The sequence below is a fragment of the Hyperolius riggenbachi genome, chromosome 2, assembly GCF_040937935.1.
Source record: "Hyperolius riggenbachi isolate aHypRig1 chromosome 2, aHypRig1.pri, whole genome shotgun sequence".
NCBI lineage: Eukaryota > Metazoa > Chordata > Amphibia > Anura > Hyperoliidae > Hyperolius > Hyperolius riggenbachi.
Window position 1 is genome coordinate 83,251,745 of NC_090647.1, and position 23,003 is coordinate 83,274,747.

The 23,003-nt window shown below is 46.8% G+C and overlaps 1 protein-coding gene across 1 annotated transcript in view; it reads left to right on the plus strand.

Annotated features, from left to right (window-relative positions):
• The window catches only part of RPL21 (ribosomal protein L21), a 500,216-nt gene that overhangs the window by 81,391 nt on the left and 395,822 nt on the right, over positions 1-23,003 (plus strand). The gene's annotated exons all lie outside the window — the stretch shown is intronic.

Below are 23,003 nucleotides of genomic sequence, written 5' to 3' on the forward strand. Positions count from 1 at the left end.
AACATGGAGGTGATAAAATTGGTCATTGATTGGCCAATCAGCATTGAAAGTGTGTACCAGGCTGAATTGTTGGGTGATCGATACAAGAAATATGCAGAGTTTATGTATACAAAAGAAAAGCACAGAACTGATTCAAGCCTGGTACACACATTCAATTATGATTGGTCAATCACTGACCAATTTTACCACCTGCATGATGCTCCTCGAGTGTCCTCCGGTCCCCCACCACGGCTTAGTTTCGTTTTCACAATGCGTCCTCTCTTCGCCTTCCCCGCCGTCAAGCGCGTCATGCGCAGGAGCAACCGTAATGTGCCTGCGCATGACGCGCTTGACGGCAGGGAAGACAAAGAAGAGGACGCCTTGCTGGGGGCTGACTGTCAGCTGGCCGAAAACGAAACGAAGGCGCGGCGGGGGACTGGAGGACACTCAAGGAGCGGCGAGAGCACAGGACAGCTGCAGGGGGCTTGGGGAAGCCCCAGGTAAGTGAAACTTTGTTTTCTCCCACAGTTAAGGTTCACTTTAACAGATATTGAATATTAAAGGTGGGTACACACATCAGATAAAAGTCTTTGGAAAATGAAAGATCACAGAACAATTTTACCCCATTCCATGTAGTATGAGAGCCATACTCTACACAGTCTATGCCTATGTGTCTCCCCATCAGACAGAAATCTTTGCAAGATGCTGCATACACAGATGCTGTACACATGCAACAGATCAGTATCTGCAAAACATCAGCTCCTGCAAAAGATCCGTTCCTGCAAAAGATCCTTTCTTGCAAAATGCATTCACAACCTATGATATCTGCAGATCTCATACAGGACAGTTTCTAGGCTGAATTGCACCCAGGGCAAGGGTGTAAAAATTGTGCCCCCTTCCCCTCGACCCCTGTGGACTCGCAAACCACTACTCTTTAGGGACAGTCACACAGCCACAGGTCACAAGTAGATCTGCCTACTTACTAGTGATCAGCTGCTCATCCAGGAGGAAGCAGGAACCAGGAGAACACACAGGCGAAGAGAGCCTAGAAAGCCGACTCCTCCATGGGCGCCGCGCACTGACAGCCTGCAGTACTGCTACAGGACATCAGGTGACGTGATGATGACTTGACGTCTGTCGCAGGCAGCCCAGGAGGAGTGAAAGAAGGTGATCATGCTGGTAATCTTCTTCCATTTGGCTGCACCCCGCGTCACCAGATCACTAGCAGTTATGTCCTTCTGCTTGCGCCCCCCTTCTTCTACTTGCTGGTCTGCGCCCAGGGCGGCCACCCTGCCCGCACTGCCCAAGAAACAGCCTTGATCTCATACACACCTTGTTTAACGTACAGTCATCTGCAGATCAGACAATCATCCTGGTGAAACTGATCCGCAGATGAATGTCAACCACCCTGGCGTTCTGATAAGATCGCCAGGGCGGCTGCGGGAGGGTTTTTTTTAAATAAAAAAAAAACTATTCCATGCAGCCAACTGAAAGTTGGCTGCATGAAAGCCCACTAGAGGGCGCTCCGGATGCGTTCTTCTGATCGCCTCCGGCGGCCAGAAGTAACACGGAAGGCCGCAATGAGCGGCCTTCCGTGTTTCGCTTACCTCGTCGCCATGGCGACGAGCGGAGTGACGTCATGGACGTCAGCCGACGTCCTGACGTCAGCCGCCTCCGATCCAGCCCTTAGCGCTGGCCGGAACTGTTTGTTCCGGCTACGCTGGGCTCGGGCGGCTGGGGGGACCCTCTTTCGCCGCTGCACGCGGCGGATCGCCGCGCTGCGGCGTGATCAGGTAGCACACGCGGCTGGCAAAGTGCCGGCTGCGTGTGCTGCTTTTTATTTCATTAAAATCGGCCCAGCAGGGCCTGAGCGGCAGCCTCCGGTGGTGTTGGACGAGCTGAGCTCGTCCAGACCGCTCAGGTGGTTAAAGAAGGTGTGTATGAGATCTGCAGATATCATAGACTATGCATGCATTTTGCAGGAACGGATCTTTTGCAGGAACGAATCTTTTGCAGGAACGGATGTTTTGCAGATACTGATCTGTTGAATGTGTACAGCATCTTGCAAAGATTTTTATTTGATGTGGAGTTCAGCTCCATATAATAGACTGTGTGGGTATGGCTCTCATACTACATGGAAGGGGTTAAAATTGGTCTGTGATCTTGCCTTTTCCAAAGACTTTTATCTGACGTGTGTACCCACCTTTAGGGTGCTTACACACTTCCAATTTGGATTGGCCAATTTTGCCACTTCCATGTTGTATGAGAGGAACAACCCAATCTGCTCATAGTTTTCAAAATATGTTGGCCCTCGTACTACATAGAAGTGGTAAGATTGCTAATCAAAATTGGATGAGTGTAAGAGCAGATTGTGTAGTAGGTAAACCCTCATACTACATGGAGGGAGTAAAATTGGTCAGTGATTGGCCAATCATAATTGAAAATGTGTACCAGGCTTAAAGCTTGCTACACACATTCAACTTTGGTTTGCCAATCATTGGCCAATTTTACCACTTCCATGTAGTATGAGAGCTCACCTGCCCTGTCTATTCATAGAATTCAAAATCTGTTGGCCCCATACTACATGGAGGTGGTAAAATTGGCTGGTCATTGGTCAATCAAAATTGGATGTGCGTACCAGGCTTAAAGCCTAGTACAAACCTCCAATTTTTATTGGCCAATCACTTGCCAATTTTACCACCACCAAGTAATATAAGAGTTTACCTACACAATCAGCTCATAGTATTCGGAATCGGTTTTCCCTCCTACTACTTGGAGGAGGTAAAATTGGTCAGTGATGGTCCAATCATAATTGAAGGCGTGTACCAGGCTTAACACATCTGTATGCCACTTACAGATAATCCGTCACCCAAAGTGATCACAAATAACCATTTGGGTTGTTCCAGAGACAGCGTAACAACATAAAGTAGAATGTAATACATTTATTTAGGATACTCAATATTACAGTCATCATCCTGATTTCTGCATGAGAAACGCTCCTATATGTATATATTGCTGTATATTGGTATGTAACCCCACCGTTGCAGTAATGTTTAGTCTAGGCTATGATGTTATGAAGCCTTCTGCCCCAGAGCATTCTGAGAGACCAAGTATTGTTCCTGCTCACTTTGGAACACACAGCAAATAAACATTCAGCAGCAGTAATGCTAGGGCCGGATTTACCATAAGGCACTGTAGGCACATGCCTACAGGCGCCTGATAATGGAAAGGAGGCTCGCTCACTCCCCTCCCTGAGCGCCTCCCTCCTTCCCTATGCAGAGTCCCAAATGGAGCATAAATGAGAGGTTACAGCCCCAGCTTTCAGCATTCCCCCAACGAGACATGCCGATGCTGCAATGCTGGAACCTGATCACCATGTTGTCACGCTGACAGCAGGGATCTGTATCTCTCTCAGGCAGTGGCGTACCTAGAGTATTTGACACCCGGTGCTGGGTATTATAAGACACCCCCCCCCCCCCCCCCAAAAAAGGAGCAAGTGCGGCAAACTACGCGTGCCACGACAGGTAATGTCAGGTATAGGTGCTCCCAGTAATAATAAAGTTTTCCCCCAGTATAGGTAGCTATTATAGTTGCCCCCACCCCAGTATAGGTAGTATAGTTGCCCCCAGTATAGGTAATATAGTTGCCCCCAGTATAGGTAATATAGTTGCCCCCAGTGTAGCTAGTATAGTTGCCCCCAGTGTAGCTAGTATTGTTTCCCCTCAGTGTAGCCAGCATAGTTGCCCCCAGTGTAGTTACCCCCAGTGTAGACAGCACAGTTACCTCCAGTGTAGCCAGCATAGTTGCCCCCAGCGTAGTTACCCCCCGTCACTGTAGCCAGCATAGTTGCCCCCAATGTGGCCAGCGTAGTTGCCCCCAGTGTAGCCAGAGTAGCTGCCCCCAGTGTGGCCAGAGTAGCTGCCCCCAGTATGGCCAGAGTAGTTGCCCCCAGTTTAGCCAGCATAGTTGCCCCCAGTGTGGCCAGCGTAGTTGCCCCCAGTGTGGCCAGAGTAGTTGCCCCCAGTGTGGCCAGAGTAGTTGCCCCCAGTTTAGCCAGCGTAGTTGCCCCCAGTGTGGCCAGAGTAGCTGCCCCCAATGTGGCCATAGTTGCCCCCAGTTTAGCCAGCGTAGTTGCCCCCAGTTTAGCCAGCGTAGTTGCCAACAGTTTAGCCAGCGTAGTTGCCCCCAGTTTAGCCAGGGTAGTTGCCCCCAGTGTGGCCAGCGTAGTTGCCCCCAGTGTGGCCAGAGTAGCTGCCCCCAGTGTAGCTGCCCCCCAGTGTGGCCAGAGTAGCTGCCCCCAGTGTAGCTGCCCCCCAGTGTGGCCAGAGTAGTTGCCCCCAGTGTAGTTGCTCCAGGAGGAAAAGAAACACTAGAAGGAGGGGCGTGGAGGCAGCGGCGGGGAGGGGGGCCAGAACCCCCCCACTCCCTCACCTGGGACCCCTCCTTCTGCTAGCTTCCCCTCCAAAATAGCGGCGGCAAAGAGGCGAGGCGGACTGAGGATTACTCACCTAATTTCCGAGCTCCAATCGCTGGAGCGCAGCGTCCCCATCATCACAGGTCTCCGCCTTCAATGCCGCCCACTGTGCTTCCGCTAATCAGGAAGCACAGTGGGCGGCATTGAAGGCAGAGACCTGTGACGATGGGGACGCTGCGCTCCAGCGCTTGGAACGCGGAAGTTAGGTGAGTATTCCTCCGCCTGCCCGCCTCGCCTATTTGCCGCCGCTATTCGGGAGGGGAAGCTAGCAGAAGGAGGGGTCCCAGGTGAGGGAGTGGGGGGGGGGGTTTCTGGCCCCCCTCCCCACCGCTGCCTCCACTCCCCTCCTTCTAGCGCTTGTTTTCCTCCTTGTTCTGCTGCTGCAGGGGCCAGGGGGGCTTGGTGACACCCCCTTGCCTATCAGTCACCTGGTGCGCCACGCCCCCTGCGCCCAACGATAGGAACGCCACTGCTCGCAGGAGCCAATTTTATTGGCTTCTGATCTCGTGATTACTGAGAGCCAATCACAGTGATCAGTGCTCGTATTCTGGAAAAAGAAGTCTCTGGTAGCCAAAGATGCAGAGTACGGAAGAGTAGAGATCTCACAAACATAAAATTTTCCGTTCATGAATGGCGAACGCGAACTTCCGCAAATGTTTGTGAACAGGCGAACCGCCATAGACTTCAATGGGCAGGCCAATTTTAAAACCTACAAAGACTGTTTCTGGCCACAAAAGTGGTGAAAAAGTTCTTTCAAGGAGTCTAACATCTTGACAGGGGCATGCCAGGGGGGCATCCATGCCAAAAGTCTCACCAAAAATTACGGAGTTGACGCAAAGTCGGGTTTTAATCCCTAAAGGGCAGGAATCAGATTATGCACAGCTCTGGGTGTCAGTGGGCTGTGGAGTGTCACACACAGAGAAATGCAATAGCACTATCAGAATACAGTGAAATAATAATGCACTGGAGTGGTTCTATGCCTGCAACTAAATGAGGCAACAGCACAGCAGTAGTGCAGGGGCAAACGCAGGATTTTTAAGGGGGGGGATTCCTGAAAGGTCCAGAAGGACTTATGTCCCCGAGTGCTTCCGAGTACAGGTGGCTCCATACTGCCCAATGCCCATGCACAAAAGCGCTGGCGTATTATGGAGCTGCCTATCTTTGGAAGTACTCAAGGACACAAGTGTTTCTGAGGGCTTCTGGAAGCAGCAAATGTGAACGGGGGACAGCGCTGGAACAACTCCCCGAGAGAGGAACGGGAGATAGACTTAGTTTGGACAATTCAGTGGAATATGTCACATGTCACATAGCGCAAGCGATACCCATATGATGCAGGGATATATGCATCTGCGGAAAATGGCGGCGCTATATAAATACTAAATAATAATAATTTGCCTCACCAGGATTGCACTTTTATTTAGCTTTCCTGTATGACAAGAAGACACAGCCAGCCAGCACTAGGGGAAGAGGGAAACAAAGGTGAATGAGGGAGCGCTGGTGCACACCAAGAGGGCTTCTGAGCGTTTTTCAAATCAACATTGATTTGAAAAGCGCTTGGCTAATGTTACCCTATGTGGGTGTTCCCACAGCATCATTGTGATTTTTTCAAAATCGCAGGTATACCGCATGTAGCATTTTTTTGAGTGATTCATTCAGAAATCGCTCTGAAAATCGCACTCACTAATTGCTAGCGATTGCTATTGTGATTTTGGCGTGCATTAGCCCAGAGAGAAGAGGAGTGGAGAGAAATTGAGAATAGCCTAAGATGGAGCATTATCTGTATTGCAGTCCCACATCACACAGAGGCTACTTGCCTGTAATAGGACTCCTGTCCCTGCCAGTCTCTCACACAAGTCAGAAAGCAGCCCTCCTGGAGTCTAGGGACTGTCAAAAAATGTTCACCTTGTTTAACAAGATGCAGTCATTATGACATAGGGGAGAGACACATTTTTGCCCACGGATCCTCCAGGCAAGCTCTGCATCATGATGTGTATATATACCAGCTTGCCTGCCCTTTAATTGCAGTTTTATCAGCTAGCCTAGTATTTTGCATTGTCTTACAACAACAAATCTGAATACACCAGACACCAGCCCTAAATCACTGAATGAAAGGGGACCTGGGGGGAGATTGCCCCCCAGGTGGAGTGGAGAGACTGAGATAGAGCAGATAGCATATCTGTATTGCAGTCCCACATCACTCAGAGGCTACTTGCATGTACTGTGCCTCCTGTCCCTACCAGCCAAATCCAAAAAAGCTTTATTGGCAGGACCAAATACATTTAGCATTGCCAAAGCAAAAACAAAACATTAACAACATGGTGGGGGGGGGGGGGGTTGTGGGAATAGGGGAAGGGTATAGGTATACTGTCCATAGGGGTGTGGAGAATGTAAAGGATGGTCAGCCTCTCACACAAGCTACAGGCAGCCCTCCTGGAGATTAGGGACTGTCAAAAACTTTTCAACCTGTGACATACCTTATGTAGCTGTCTACATGCAGTCTTTACAATAGGGAAAGAGCTAAGTTTTTCCCACAGACCCTGCAGGCAAGCCTCTGTATATTTACCAGCTTGTCTGCTTCAGAGATTTCAGGGAATTTTTTTAAAGGAACAGGAGTCTAAGGGGGGTGTTCCATACATCCAGAACCCCCGTCTGGATACTCCAGTGTAGTGTGCACACAACTATGGGTGTCAGTGGGCTGTGGAGTGTCACACACACAAAAAAAAAACCTCTATATGTAACACTTGATGCGGTGCCACAAAACCTGCTAAGGTCATCCACAGTATTAGAGGTGCAAGAAGGGGATGGGGAACAGTTTGTTGATGATTACTACTATTTAACCAGTTTGGCCTATCTGGACGAGCTTCCTCATCCAGATAGGCACTGCTGCTCCCGCCGCATGGTGCGCGCGATCGGCGAGCTCCCGCCGCCCTCCGCTAGCCCCCATTCACCGATCTAACTTCCCCGCAGAAATACCGACGCTTGCTATCCAGAGAGCGCGGTATTTCTGCCCCCAGGAAACTTCTCCTCTGCTTTTTAGTTCCTGGATGCAAGATCGTTCGCATCCAGGAGTTTTTTCACTGTAAACTGCACCCACATACATTTTTAATTAAACAATAATATTATTTTACATTTAAAATAAGCAGTTTCCCTCCCACACCAAAAATTACCCACATACATTTTTTATTAAAAAATAAATAAAAAAATACAATTTAAAAAAAAAAAAAAAACACATAAATAGTTACCCAAGGGTCTGAACTTTTTAAATATGCATGTCAAGAGAGTATGTTATTATATTATTTAAAATTATAAGCTTATAAATAGCGATGGACGCAAATTGAAAAAATGCACCTTCATTTCTAAATGAAATATCGGCACCATAAATTGTGATAGGGACATCGTTTAAACGGTGTAATAACCGGGACAGATGGGCAAATAAAATACATGAGTTTTAATTACGGTAGCGTATATTAATTTCAAACTATAATGGCCAAAAACTGAGAAATAATGAATTTTTTTTATTTCTTTCTTAATCTTCCTAAATAATTCTTAGCAAAATGTACTACCCAAAGAAAGCCTAATTAGTGGCGGAAAAAAACAAGATATAGATCAATTCATTGTGATAAGTAGCAATAAAGTTATAGGCGAATGAATGGGAGGTGAACGTTGCTCGGATGCATAAGATTTTCGGCACTGCGGTGCTGAACCGGTTAAAGCATCCATATAAGTGATTATTACCAACACAGGACTAATAAACAGCTAATACTTTGGTTGAGGAAGAGCCCCATGGAGCCCCTCTGGCCCAAGGGCCCTGATGCGGACGCTACCTCTGCACCCCCTATTGCTACGCCACTGCCTGCCACCGGGCAGACAACAGACCGTGTTTCTGCATAACAATAGGTATGGGATACAGTTTTGACTCATTGCATGTTCCGTACCTGTGTAACTGTTACTTCATTGCCTGGCCTCCATTGATCGCAGAACCTGCTTTTACTTGGAACATTGCCATTATGACTAAGCCTGACAATGCCAGTGAAGAGAAGAGTGCCAGAGGGCAGTAATGGAGTACCTCACTAAGTCATGCTGTCTTCGCAATGGTTAGAATAGGCAGCCTTGGGTCCCTCATTGAGGTGGCCTATACCATGTATTCATTGCTTCTGTCATTCTCTGGCTGAAGAAGGTAGAGTCTGTACAGGAGAATTGGGAAACAAGGTGAAGTTAACTTACTCTCACTTGGTGTACACTAGACTTTGCCACCAGAGCAGGTTCATCCACAAGGCAACCTAGGCAGGTACCTGGGGCCTTCTGGGTGTAAAGGGGCCCACCACATTCTCTGGATCCTCTCCACCAATCTTACCAACATGACTGTAAAGTGGGAGCCAAAGCTACTACCTTGCCTAGGGCCCCCCTTAATCTTAATACATTTTTCATTTTGTACCCCATGTTTGTTTCTTACTATGTACAGCGCCACGGAATATGTTGGCGCTTTATAAATCAATAACAATAATAATACATGTCTGACTGGTACTACTCTCTCACTCTCAGTGTGGTGGTTGGAAGATTGCGGGAGTGGAACCCAAGCAGACTGGCTTTTAGTGAAGACCAGCGGCAGCACTGACACTGCGGGATTGAAGGGACTGCAGATAGATTTCACTGGCTTAGTATGTATTAGAGGCAGAGGATCAGCAGCACTGCCAAGCAACTGGTATTGCTTATAAGGAAATAAATATGGCAGCCTTCACTGCACAAGTGTTCAAAGTGAGCATGTGAGCAGTTAGTAATGCCTGGTACACACCATACAATTTCCCGTCAGATAGACAAATAAAATCGATTTTTTCCAACAGGTCCGATCTGATTTGCGATCGTTTTGTTTTGTTTTTTGTGTTTTTTATGATTTTGTGTAGAAGTGATCAGAAAACCAATCAGCAAACTGATCGCAAATCAGATCGGACCTGTCGGAAATAATGTATTTGACCCCTCTAACTGACAGGAAATTGCATAGTGTGTACCAGGCATAAAAGAGGAAAGAAGTGTGTCTTTGAGGGAAAAAAAAATAAACAAGCGAGAGATTACATATTGATACATTTTTGATCATTAGTGAGCTAATGTGGTTACTGCTAGGGATGCTGATTCGGATTTCACAGAATTTAAATTTCCAATCGGAAACTGGAACTCGGAAATCGGATTTCTGCAAATGAAATACTGCATTAGGACTGGATCCCACTACAAAACGCTATCGCTAATCGCAATCCCTGGCGTTTTGTATGAGCGGTTAGATTTCATGAGCGTTTTTGGTAGCAATTTTAAAAAGCGTAATCAATTTGCCAGTGGTTGTGTAGCGATTAGCGTTTTTTATTCTGATTGGTCCATTCAATTAATTTTAATTTTGTTACAGTGTGCAGTAATGTAAAAACGCTACATTTTTTGACGAGCTACATAGGTTTTGACGAGCGATTATGCCAGCGTTTATATAGCAGGGCTGCCAGGCAACTAGTATTGCTTGAAGGGGCACTATGGCGAAAAATTTAAAATATGTGCAAACATAAACAACATAAACAAATAAGAAGTACGTTTTTCCAGAGTAAAATGAGCCATAAATTACTTTTCTCCTATGTTGCTGTCATTTACAGTAGGTAGTAGAAATCTGACAGAAGCGACAGGTTTTAGACTAGTCCATCTGTTCATGGGGGTATTCTTAGGGATTTATTTATTTTCATAAGCACTTAGGCCTAGTGCACACCAAAAACCGCTAGCAGATCCGCAAAATGCTAGCAGATTTTGAAACGCTCTTGGGCCTAGTGCACACCGGAGCGTTTCCGCTGCGGTTTGCGATCTGCTTGCGGGTGCGGATCCGCTAGGGTAATGTATTTCAATGGGCTGGTGCACACCAGAGCGGGAGGCGTTTTGCAGAAACTTCAGAGCGGTTTGCCAGGCGTTTTTTGTTACAGTAGCTGTTCAGTAACAGCTTTACTGTAACAATACATGAAATCTACTACACCAAAAACGCTTCACAAAACCGCAAAATGCTAGCTGAAACGCTGCAGAAAAAGAAGAAAAAGCGTTTCAAAATCTGCTAGCATTTTGCGGATCTGCTAGCGGTTTTTGGTGTGCACTAGGCCTTTCTTCTTTTTTTGTAGCGTTTCAGCTAGCATTTTGCGGTTTTGTGAAGTGTTTTTGGTGTAGTAGATTTCATGTATTGTTACAGTAAAGCTGTTACTGAACAGCTACTGTAACAAAAAACGCCTGGCAAACCGCTCTGAAGTGCCGTTTTTCAGAGCGGTTTGCGTTTTTCCTATACTTAACATTGAGGCAGAAACGCCTCCGCAATCCAAAATCTGCAGCAGCCCGGGAGTATGCGTTTCTGCAAAACGCCTCCCGCTCTGGTGTGCACCAGCCCATTGAAATACATTACCCAAGCGTATCCGCAGCCGCAAGCGGATCGCAAAATGCAGCCGAACCACTCTGGTGTGCACTAGGCCTATGTGAATGGCAGTTACTCTGTCCAACTGCCAAAAAACTGTGTAGCGAGCAGGGAAGCTGGCCAGCATCATTGTTTAAATTCTTTTTAGGGAATATCTTTATAAAGAATAAAAGCCTTGCTGAGAGTCCCCTATGAAGAGATGGACTAGTCCAAAACCTGTCACTTCTGTCAGATTTCTACTACCTACTGTAAGGCTTCTTGCACACCAAGACGTTGCATTAGGTGGCACGTTAAGGTCGCATAACGTGCACCTAACACAACGTATGGTGCTGCAAGAGCCGACGGTAGAGTGAGCCGCGTTAGGCGGCTCGAGTCCTATAATGTCTCCCAGAGTGGCGCTGATTGGCCAGCGGGACCACGTGATGCGGAGCGAGACACTCCGCATCACGTGGTCCCGCCGGCCAATCAGCGCCCGCCAGTGCAGTGAATATTAAGTAGCCATGTGCGCGGCTACTGTAGCTGGCTCTCCCCGCCTCCTCTCCGCCCCCCACTGCGCATGTGCAAACAGTCTAACGCGGCTATAGCCGCTCCAACGCCGTAGCATGCTGCACTTTGCACAGAACGTGCAGCGTTACATGTAACGCAACGTGGGCTGTGTGAACAGCCCACTTGTGTTACATTGCTGTGCGTTGGGGGAGCGTTACAGGCGCACGTTAGTGCGCCTGTAACGTCTTGGTGTGTAAGCAGCCTTAGTGACAGCAACATAGGAGAAAAGTAATTTATGACTCATTTTACTCTAGAAAAAAACTACTTCTTATCTGTCTATGTTTGCACATATTTTAAATTTTACAATTTTTCGCTATAGTGCCCCTTTAATCCTCCTGGCGGTCTATTAGAAACCGACAGGGGGCAGCGCAGAACTATTTTTTTTTTTTTTTTTTAAATCATGTAGCGAGCCTAGGGCTTGCTTTATGATAGCCGCTGTACAGCGGCCACCCCCGCTCGCTTCGATCGCCTCCAGTGATCTTTGATCAGGAAATCCCGTTCAAAGAATGGGATTCCCTGAAGGGCTTCCCCCGTCGCCATGGTGACGGGGCGGGATGACGTCATCGACGTCATGGACGTCATGATGTCTAAGGGAGTCCCGATCCACCCCTCAGCGCTGCCTGGCACTGATTGGCCAGGCAGCGCACGGGGTCTTGGGGGGCGGGTTCTTTTTACAGCGCGGCGATCAGCGGCGATTCAACGCGGAGCGGCGGCAATCGGAATGCACACGCAGCTAGCAAAGTGTTAGCTGCGTGTGGCAAAAAAAAGTAAGCAAATCGGCCCAGCAGGGCCTGAGAAATCCTCCTTACCGCCAGGAGGGTTAATAAGAAATAAATATGGCAGCTTCCATATAACTCTCATCTCAGGTTCACTGTAAAGAACACCCGAAGCAAAAATAAACTAATGAAAAAAAGATTGTATCTATTTTTTTTTTTTGTAAATATTTATTTCATTATTTTTATAATAAATACAGTATGTGTTTATTTATTTGTTTTACCCTATCCTCCCTCCCTCCCCCCGCCAGCCAATCAGTAAGATCGGCTGTCATAGCTTCAGCCTATGACACTGGATCACTTCCCTGCCACCCAGGGGGACAGCCGTGTCACACGGCTGTCCCCAGTACAGCGCAGCCATAGATCGCAGCGCTGTACACAGTAAATAGACGGCGGTTTTGCCGTCTAACAGTCTCCTAGCGGCAATCGCCACTGGGAGACTCATGACGGAGCTCCGCTACCGTCATCCAAGCTGAGATGCGCTCCTGCAAATCCTCCCCCCCCCCCCAGGACTTTAGGCTGATCGGCATTAGGCGGTCCTGGGGCTGCCGCTGCGGTCACGCCCCTCGGCGTGACGCGGTCGGCTAGTAGTTGAAGTGGACCTGAACTCTTGCAAGGGACAGAAAGAAAACGGAGAGAAGTGAACACCGTATGTATTTAGAGAGTTTAGCCTGTCTTATTTCCCCCTTATCTGTGTCTAATCATAAGTTGTAATTTGATCTCTCTCCTGTGTCACATGACTGCCACGGCAGATAAGACCATTTGAAAGCACAGGTGTTAACAATCTGTCTGCTTCCATTAATCAGGAGGTAGAAAAAGTGCAGATTTATTGAAGGATTTGTATCAGCTGTAACAAAGAAATGTTTTTTGTTTGAAGGTTATTATGGTGTTGCGTATCTTTTCAAGCAGAGAGGAAGTTCTGAGTTCAGGTCCACTTTAAGCATATATGCTTTCCTATGAAAACAAGATGGTTCTGACCATCCAGAAAGCATAACTGTTCCCCACACTATCAGAAGAAAAGCTTGTCCTTGCAGGCTAATATAAATAAGCTGTTCCTGGCTGTGCTCAGTGTGGAGTTGTAGAGTTATATATAGTTACTATGGATTTCTCTGTATGACTGCAGTCACCCACCTCTGCATATTATAGCAGAGCTTCATGCGTAAGCAGAACCTTGCTTTGCGCTTTCCGTGTGATAGATAATTCATGATATTTCATTTTGCAACACAATGAAGATTTGCAGCTCTAGACAAGTAATCACTGAAATCAGAAGCTGCGTCTGGCTGGAAAACATTGCATGTAATGATAGATGGAAACAAAGTCGTGCAATTATTAACAATAACTTTTGGAGTATTTATAAATAGATTCAGTCATTGTACACAAGTCTGGAATGCCCATTATTCATTATGCCATTTTATGAAATGATCCCCAAAGAATACATATTTGATATGCAGAAGATACAGTAGCGTAGCAATAGGTGATGCAGAGGCAGAGCCGGATTAAGGCTAAATGGGGCCCTAAGCAAAGTAACTGATTTGGGCCCCCCCATCATGTCGTAATGGAATCAGAAGATGCAGCTGCACAGCAATATGCCGCACACACCGGGCAGCCGAGCTACTGGTTGCTATGGGCAACAGCACGCTTTCCTCTGTGGGTGCACAATGCAGGGAATAGCAGCGGCAAAATGCAGAGTGAGAGATGAATGGCTGGGACATTTGCACTCAGGGGCTGGGGCACCCCTGTGAAGAGGGCGCCAGATATCACAGCAGCAGCACTTTCCCCCTGCATCTCCAGCCTGGCAATAGCAGAAAGCTCTGGACACCGCCAAACCGGAAGCCGTTCCCCAGACAGAATTACATAACCACTCCCACCACCGAACAACCAATTTCCTCCCAAACTAGACAGCCACCATGCAGCCTCCATCCCAGTGAATACGATAGTCCAGCAGAGAAGGCAGCTGCAGTGGGGGAGAATGACAGCACCAGATGAATCACATTCACCTATTGCGATCCAAGCAATAGAGGTCCCGTCATCCGGAGCCCATCTGTCTCCTCTAGAGTGCTGCCGCTCTGTTACTACTACTATTACTACTTCCTACTTCATGTCTGATCTGAGAATCAGGAAGTTCAGAGCGAGCGGCTGCACTGTAGAAGAGACAGATGGGTTTCAGATGACGGGATCTCTATTGCTTGGATCATGGATAGGTGAGTGAGCGTTTGCCATCTGCTGCTATCATTCTTGCTGCAACTGTGGTTCTCTGTGGGAAGGGAGGGTGGAGTGGGCAGCGGCAGAGCGCACAGTAGCAGGAGGGGGACCTAGGAGGAGAGCCTGGCTCTGAAGACAATCAGCAGCGCACGGCATCATTTGACAAGACAAGACAAATAACATTTATATCGCGCTTTTCTCCTGGTGGACTCAAAGCGCCAGAGCTGCAGCCACTAGGACGCGCCCTATAGGCAGTAGCAGTGTTAGAGAGACTTGCCTACGGTCTCCTACTGAATAGGTGCTGGCTTACTGAACAGGCAGAGCTGAGATTCGAACCCTGGTCTCCTGTGTCAGCGGCAGAGCCCTTAAAGGGACTCCAAGCAGTGCCTGTGGATATGCCTTTAAGCATACCCACAACTAATTCATTACATCCTCACACCTACCAGCATGATGTTTGTAATTATATCCCCCTGGGTTCCTTATATTTCATTGCATTGTGCTGAATCGAGCTGCCAACTTTGGAGAAAAGTCGTCCTGTGGCCATGATTTTGATCGTGAAAATATCAAAAACTAAAAGGCATAGAGCAGCTGTGCAGAGGTTACAATCGCACTGAGGCCCTTGGGCCAGAGGGGCCCTCCCTCAACTGTAATATTAGCTCTTTATTGGTCCAGTTCTAGTAATAATAACTTCTATAGATGCTTTGAATAGTAGTATTCATTAACAAACTGTTCCCCTTCCTCTGCTTACACCTCTGAGGCTCTGACATTGCAGCTGTCCTTGGCAAGTTTTAGTTCTCTGTATCAATTGTTATGTATAGAGCGCTTGGGGGTGCCCAATGTAAAACTTGCACTGGTGCCCATAGCTCCTTAGCTATGCCACTGGGGAGATGCGTTTGCATTGAATAGCTGAGATACAGTATTCAGGGGAACATATGGCAGACTATCTTGTGACATCGTGGCTCTCTGAGAGGCTGGAAGGCTGACTATACTGTGGATGGTATTCTGTATGGGGTTTTAAATGTCTTTCCAGACAGATCCCTAACACCATGTGTGTGGTAACAAGCATCCTATTGGGCGCCTGTGATCAGCTGCTGTAAGGTCCCACCCAGGGCCTTTTTGATACCAGTCATATGTTTTTGGGGGGGTGGAAAGGGGGGAATAACGTATTTCTTCTTCTGTGTGGGACATATTCTACCGCAATGGCAGGGTATTAGAATTTACTTATTAGAAGTACAGGACAAATTGGCCAGGCAGGGCCTACTTCTTTATATCTGAGGTGAAAACCACTCATACGGCTCATTACTTTGTACTTTGAGGCTTAGGGTCACAGTAGCGGCAAATATGTGTCCCCTGGTTACACTGCTGCTAACAACTCAGCCGGCAACCATACCAGAGGCCAGCAGGAGCATGCCCCCCCCCCCCACCTTCTGGATTACGATAGACCACCTCTCTAGCAACAGGGAGAATTTTTATAGGTCAACCATGAACCACTGAGAATCCTCCCTGTTGCTGAAGATTCCCATTGGTCTTTTGCAAACCAATGGGGATCCCTATGCTTCTGCCATCCACCAATCTCTTTACCTCGACCAAGCGGAGGAATCAGCAGCAGTGGAACTGAGGAACATGTGAGTATTTTTGTGGCGGCAATTGAACATGGTGATCAAACCTGATGGAGCGGACACAGCATTTTGCGTTCGTTTCAGGAAAAATACGGTAGGTCCGTTTGCTGCAATGCTTCCTACTAGTAGATAGTCGATTGACCAGGTTCTGGTGTCCAGCCAAGGGAACATTTGCTAATGAGAAGAGAAGCAGTACAGTCTACTTGGAGGAAAGTGATCATCCTCCCTAACTTGAAGACCCGCCTGTAGGAGTGGGGGAGATTGAGAGAAGAGTCTCTTGTTGAGTCATAAAGGAGTAAGGCTTTAAATAATACGTTTGGGCATTACATTAATTAGACACAATTTATTTTTTGTTTGCTGAAAAGCTATTATATGGATAGGAGGAGGAAAAGACAAAGAGAAAAGTTTATGTACCAGATTCAGTGTATGTTGAAGACACTTGATGTATGTCCAGATCAAACCATTAGATAGATCCCTCTCTGATGCAATCGGATCAGAGAGGAATGAGGGATCTATAGCTTGCCCAAACACTGTCCAGCGATTTGAAACAGGTTTCAGCATGCAATCTATTGCAAATTGTCCTGCCCTCTGCTGGGCCCCCCAAGTATAAAATGTCTGTACCCTCCCCCATCCCGTTGCAGTGTCTCACCTGTCTGCCGGCATGATTACCGGCTTCCTCCGGTGTCCGGTGTCACTGAGCCACATGGTACCGGAGCTCGCAGTAATGGCGGACACCGGAGGAGGCCAGGAGTTGGACTGGCGGATAGGTGAGATGATGGGGGGGGGGGCACTTTACACCTGGTAGACGCAATATTGAACGTTACCACAATGCACCTGGTCTTGCCCTTACAACCAAGATCTTAAAGCATGTTTGATCAATCCTTTCGACCGATTTTGTATTGCCTGAGAGGTTACAAAGAGCAGCATTTATACTTACATGGGGCTTCCTCCAGCCCCATGTACTCTGTTGGCATACCCACCATCCTCCCAGGCCATTCCATTCTTTTACAATCTTGCCCGGTAATATGGTCTCGTTGCAGTCAGTCATGCTGCACTGCACATGTGCTCGCCCATCGCGCTTCTTTTGCTAGGAGGATTCTGCCCTTGCACAGTATTAGTAAGACGGGCGCGGCTGAGGTGCACATGCCCAGTACAGTACAACTGACAGCGACTGGAACATACTACCAGACCAGACAAGACTGTAGAAAAACGGAGCGGCCCGGAAGGACGGCGAGGAAGCCCACGGAGTACATGGGTCTGGGGGAAGTATAAAAGCTGCTCTTTGTAACCTCTCAGGTTTCCTTTAAGCAATCAGCAAGAACTTTTTCATCTTCTGCTGAGATTATAAAAAAAGTACCAAAAAGCAGGTCAAAAAGGTACTGTCAAAATTATTCAGAATAATTTTGACAGTACCTTTTTGACCTGCTTTTTGGTACTTTTTTTATAATCTCAGCAGAAGATGAAAAATTATCTCGTAAGAGAAACCTTAGGAGAATAAGAAAATTAAATAAGGGCCAGGAGATTCATTAAACACTTCAGGACCACAGGATTACACACCCCTAAGGACCAGGCCATTTTTCACAAATCAGTGCTGTACAGCTTTGACAATTTGCTGCACAGCCATACAATTTAGCACACAAATGAGTCTTACCTCCTTTTCTCGGACATTTCAGGACATTCATTTTGGAGGTCTCTGATCGCTGCTGCGATCATTTTAGCATTTTCCCTCATGTGCATGCTCATGATCTTTCCCTGCTAATCTCCGCCTCCAGAACTTGACGCCTATTGGCATTAGGCGGTCCTGGGGCTGCCACCTTGCGACTGCCCATCGGCGTTAGGCGGACGTAAAGTAGTTAAAAAAAAATAACTTTTCAGTACTTAGCAATTGGAAAAGTACTAAAAAGTAGGTAAAAAAGTAATATCAAACTTATTTTAAGTATTTTCTTGCATAGTGGGAGCTTTAAATGCATTTTATTGGTAAGGTTTAACATTTCTCCTTGGAGAAAAAACAGGAGACAATTTAATAAGATATGGGCCTGTATATTTGCAGGTACTGCATAAACTCATGTTTTTTTTCCCTTTCTATACTGTCTTGTTAAGCACACTGAGTAAGGGATTTGGAAGCACTTGTGAAAGAACATTTTAGCAGATAGGTAATGTGTCTGGGAATGTTCATTAACACTGAATTCTCATTAGTGAAATAACAACAAGTACAGCTCGACAACAGGACCTCATCACAATACAGAGGTGTACAAAAACTGGATAATATGGATGAGAGTCTTCTGCTGTGCCATGTGTCAGTGAGAGCAACCAATCCAAGCTAACGTCTTCGTATCATTGCAAATCAGCCACTTAGTTACTGATGTAAATGTTTCATGTAGCTTTCTTCAAATGTAATCGGTGTAAAGTAAACCTGTAGCAAAACAAAGAGCCCCTGTAGGGGTACTTACCTCAGGAGGAGAAAGCCTTTAGATCCTAATGAGGCTTCTCCCATCCTCTCCTCTCCTGCAGCCCCGATCCAGTACTGGCAGCACCGAAAAATCCACAGAGCCTGCTCAGATCTGAAGTTACTGCTCCTGTGCAGTAGAGTGGATCCGATCGGGGTTGGTTATTTCGGCCTGGGACCAAACAAAAACCACAAGTGCCCCTGTGCGAGGATCCCACAGGATTGTTATGATGCTGGAGCCCACAGGGGAGCCCTTCAGGATGGCATATCAATACGTGACATTCCTAGAAAGCTTGCTGCGTCTCTCAGCACAGTCTGAAGAGAGCCAATTAAGGGATTGGGTGTCATCAGTGTACAGGTAATAATGGAAATCAAAAAAGCATATTGATTGTATGAGCCCATGAGTATAGTTGGAGAAGAGAAGAGGTCCTAGAACAGAGCCTTGCAATACACCAACAGACAGCAGGTGTGGATTGGAGTCAATATTGGAGTAGGAGACAGAGAACGACCAGACAGGTCAGAACCGATCCAAAAAGGGGGGCCCAGAGCTGTAAGGCGGCCGCAACTTCCACTTTACTGACTTACAATAAAGAGGCCCATCTTCCAGATCAGGTGTTTTTATGGCTACACTTGTTATGGGTATGAAGATCCTCATGACCCAACTTTTTTTATGACCCTTGCAAGATGGGCCCCTAGGCTGTGAGGGTCACCAGGGGTAGGCAAGAGAAGGGGGTAGAACACTGATTTTTCTAAGTCAAAGTTTTGCTGGGAGCCCAGGGCCGATTCTAGACTTTTTGCTGCATGAGGCAAACTTGTGAGCATGCGCCCCCCCCCAGCCCCAATTTGAAATGATCGAACAGCACCCGACGCACAGCACCAGACAATTGACTCTGCTTTATTTAATGTTCTCACATGACATGCTGCAGCTCAACTCAATAGCACACTGGCTGGATGTGAGTCTGTGACTGCTTACCCTCAGCCACTCCATTCCTCCTCAGTCAGTCAGGATAAGTGGCACCCCCTCCCTTCTGCTATGCAAGTCAAATGAAACACTTCTGCTCTTCTGCCTCCCCCCTCCTCACTCACTGTCAGACTCCTCACACAGCACAACAAGCTGCTTTTCCCCAATGATGAACTCTTCACCTCACTCTCCTTTCGCCTCTCCTCCTACTCTGGCTGCATGCTGTTAATGTAAACACACAGTACAAACATGCTGCCCCTGTAATCTCTGCCGCCTGATGAAAATGAGAGACCGGCCCTGTGGGAGTCCCATGATTTGTAGTTACGCCACTGTAACTAGGCATAGTAAGGCATAGTAAGGATCAGGAGCATTGCTAGGATCCTAAGAGATCCGGGGTACTTTTGGGCACTCCAGCCGAAAAATAGGTGTGGCCATGCACCAGAATGTAGGTGTGGTGATGGGTGGGGCCAAATTCACATTAAATTAACAGCAGTCTAAATAGACCTGCCCAGATGTTGGATTAGCCTCCCTCTCCATCAATACAGAAAAAAAATACAATGCAACATATCACATACAAGGGGAGTTGAAAGTTTGGGCACCGTTGTTAATCGTCAGGATTTTCCTGTATAAATCGTTGGTTGTTATGATAAAAAATGTCAGTTAACTATATGATATAGGAAACACACACAGTGATATTTGAGAAGTGAAAGTAAGTTTATTGGATTTACAGAAAGTGTGCAATAATTGTTTAAACAAAATTAGGCAGGTGCATAAATTTGGGCACCACAAAAAAGAAATGATATCAATATTTAGTAGATTCTCCTTTTGCAGAAATTACATTCCTCTAAACGCTTCAGGAGGATCCAATGGGAGTCTGGATTTTGGTTGAAGGTATTTTGGACCATTCCTCCAACAAAATACCTCTAATTAATTCAGGTTTGATGGCTTCCAAGCATGGATGGCTCTCTTTAGCTCACACCACAGATTTTCAATTATATTCAGGTCTGGGGACTGAGATGGCCATTCCAGAATGTTGTACTTGTTTCTCTGCATGAATGCCTTAGTGGATTTTGAGCAGTGTTTAGGGTCGTTGTCTTGTTGAAAGATCCAGCCCTGGAGCAGCTTCAGCTTTGTCCCTGATTCTTGGACATTGGTCTTCAGAATCTGCTGATACTGAGAGGAATCCATGCGTCCCTCAACTTTGACAAGATTCCCAGTCCCTGCACTGGCCACACAGCCCCACAGCATGATGGAACCACCACCATATTTTACTGTAGTTAGCAGGTGTTTTTCTTGAAATGCTGTGTTGTTTTTCCTCCATGTATAATGCCCCTTGTCATACCCAAATAACTCAATTTTAGTTTCAGCAGTCCACAGCACCTTATTCCAAAATGAAGCTGGCTTGTTCAAATGCGCTTTAGCATACCTCAAGAGGCTCTGTTTGTGCTGTGGGCGGAGAAAAGGCTTCCTCTGCATACAGCATCTCCTTGTGTAAAGTGTGCCAAATGGTTGAACAATGCACAGCGGCTCCATTTGCAGCAAGATGATGTTGTAGGTCTTTGGTGCTGGTCTGTGGGTTGACTCTGACTTTTCTCACCATTTGTCGCTTCTGTCTATCCGAGATTTTCCTTGGTCTGCCACTTTGAGCCTTAACTTGAACTGAGCCTGTGGTCTTCCATTTCCGCAATATGTTCCTAAGGGCTGCTTCAACGGACGTCTGCGTGGCGTCGCGTCTGGGGGCGTTGCGGCGGCTGCGCGGTGAGGCTTTCAGTAGCCTTCGCGTCGCGTGTACGGTGCGGTCGCATTTCTTTCCCTAGGGGGATATTAGCCGTCGCGGTTGGCCGCCCCCTGGAAGCTACATGTTGCTTCCAGGGGCAGCTCGAACGCTACCGAAAATTGGGACCCGAACGCCGCGATCGTGTAACCGCACGCAAAAGCTCTGTGTAAACGCTCCCATTAACTTGAATGGGAGCATTTACCGCGATGTTCCGAACGCTTGCGGTAAACGCTCCGCAAGCGTCCGTCTGAACCAGCCCTAACTGTGGAAACAGACAGCTGAAATCTCTGAGACAGCTTTCTGTAACTTTCCCCTAAACCATGATGATGAACAATCTTTGATTTCAGGTCATTTGAGAGTTGTTTTGAGACCCCCATGTTGCTACTCTTCAGAGACATTTAAAAGAGGAGGGAAACTTACAAATGACCCCCTTATATACTCTTTCTCATAATTGGATTCACCTGTGTATGTAGGTCAGGGGTCACTAAACTTACCAAGCCAATTTGAGTTCCAATAATTAGTTCTAAAGGTTTTGGACTCAATAAAATGACAACAGTGCCCAAATTTATGCACCTTCCTAATTTTATTTAAACAATTATTGCGCACTTTCTGTAAATGCAATAAACTTCATTCCTTTCTCAAATATCACTGTGTGTGTCTCCTATATGATATATTTAACTGACATTTTTTTATAGTAACAACCAATGATTTATACAGGAAAATCATGACATTTAACAACGTTGCCCAAACTTTCGCATCCCCCTGTAAATAGGCAGTGTCACATAAACATATGAGACATACTGGGTGTTGTGTGGTTCCATGCTGGGGGCTGTGGTACCTCTGTGGGGCATGCTGGGTATTGTAGTGACATGCTGGAAGCTGTGGTGCCTGGCACCTCCATAGGGAGCATGCATCTGTGTGTGTCCTCATTGTTCCTCAATTTCCTCCCCCTGACCCCCCCCCCCCTCCCCAGTGGAGTAGCACAGCAGGAGGAGCTACTCATCTCCTCCATCCGCTCTCCAAGTCTGGAGACATCTTCTGTAGCTGGAGATTATCCCCCTAGTACAGGGATGTCAAACCGGTCCTACGAGGGCCGAGATCCTCACACATTTTTGGCACAGCTCAAATAAATTGATGGGTCTGAATCAGGAAAGGTGTGGTCCATCAGGTAGAACACATTCCTTTATTTCTCAGTCCATCCTAAACACTGGCATGGATCTGGCCCTCCAGGCCTGGAGTTCGACACATGTGCCCTAGTATATGAGAGTCAGACTCTAGGAGCTCAGTTCTAGCTTCTGATTCATTTTCAGACACTAGGGGGAGAAGCCTGGAAGAGAAGATGTCTGCAGAATTTGGAGACCAAGTGGCCGAAGTACTGAGTGCTGCTGCCTGGGGGACATCCAGGGCACCCCAGAATAGATCCGGGGCACGCCAGTGACGCCACTGGTAAGGATTGGTGAAAGGTGCAAAATAGTAGTGAACTAGTAAAACAGTGGCTGCATAATTGTAGTTACATGGATTTAAATGCTATCACACAACTTGTAATTTAATAACTTTTTAGCAACTCTGCTATCTCCTGATATGACTCACCTAAATGCAGACAGCTAAAAAAAAATGTAAACATTTCACGCAAGGTTGCTGAAGCTCTTAACCGTATGTCTCCACCATTCTCCTATTCAAGAGAACATTAGCAAATCAATCCCAGTAATACAATTTTGTTAATGCAAACCTGACCTGAAAGTAATCTGATGAGATAAACAATTGTATCTCTGTGTTCTGCTTCTAAATAGAACTTTCTTAGAATCTCA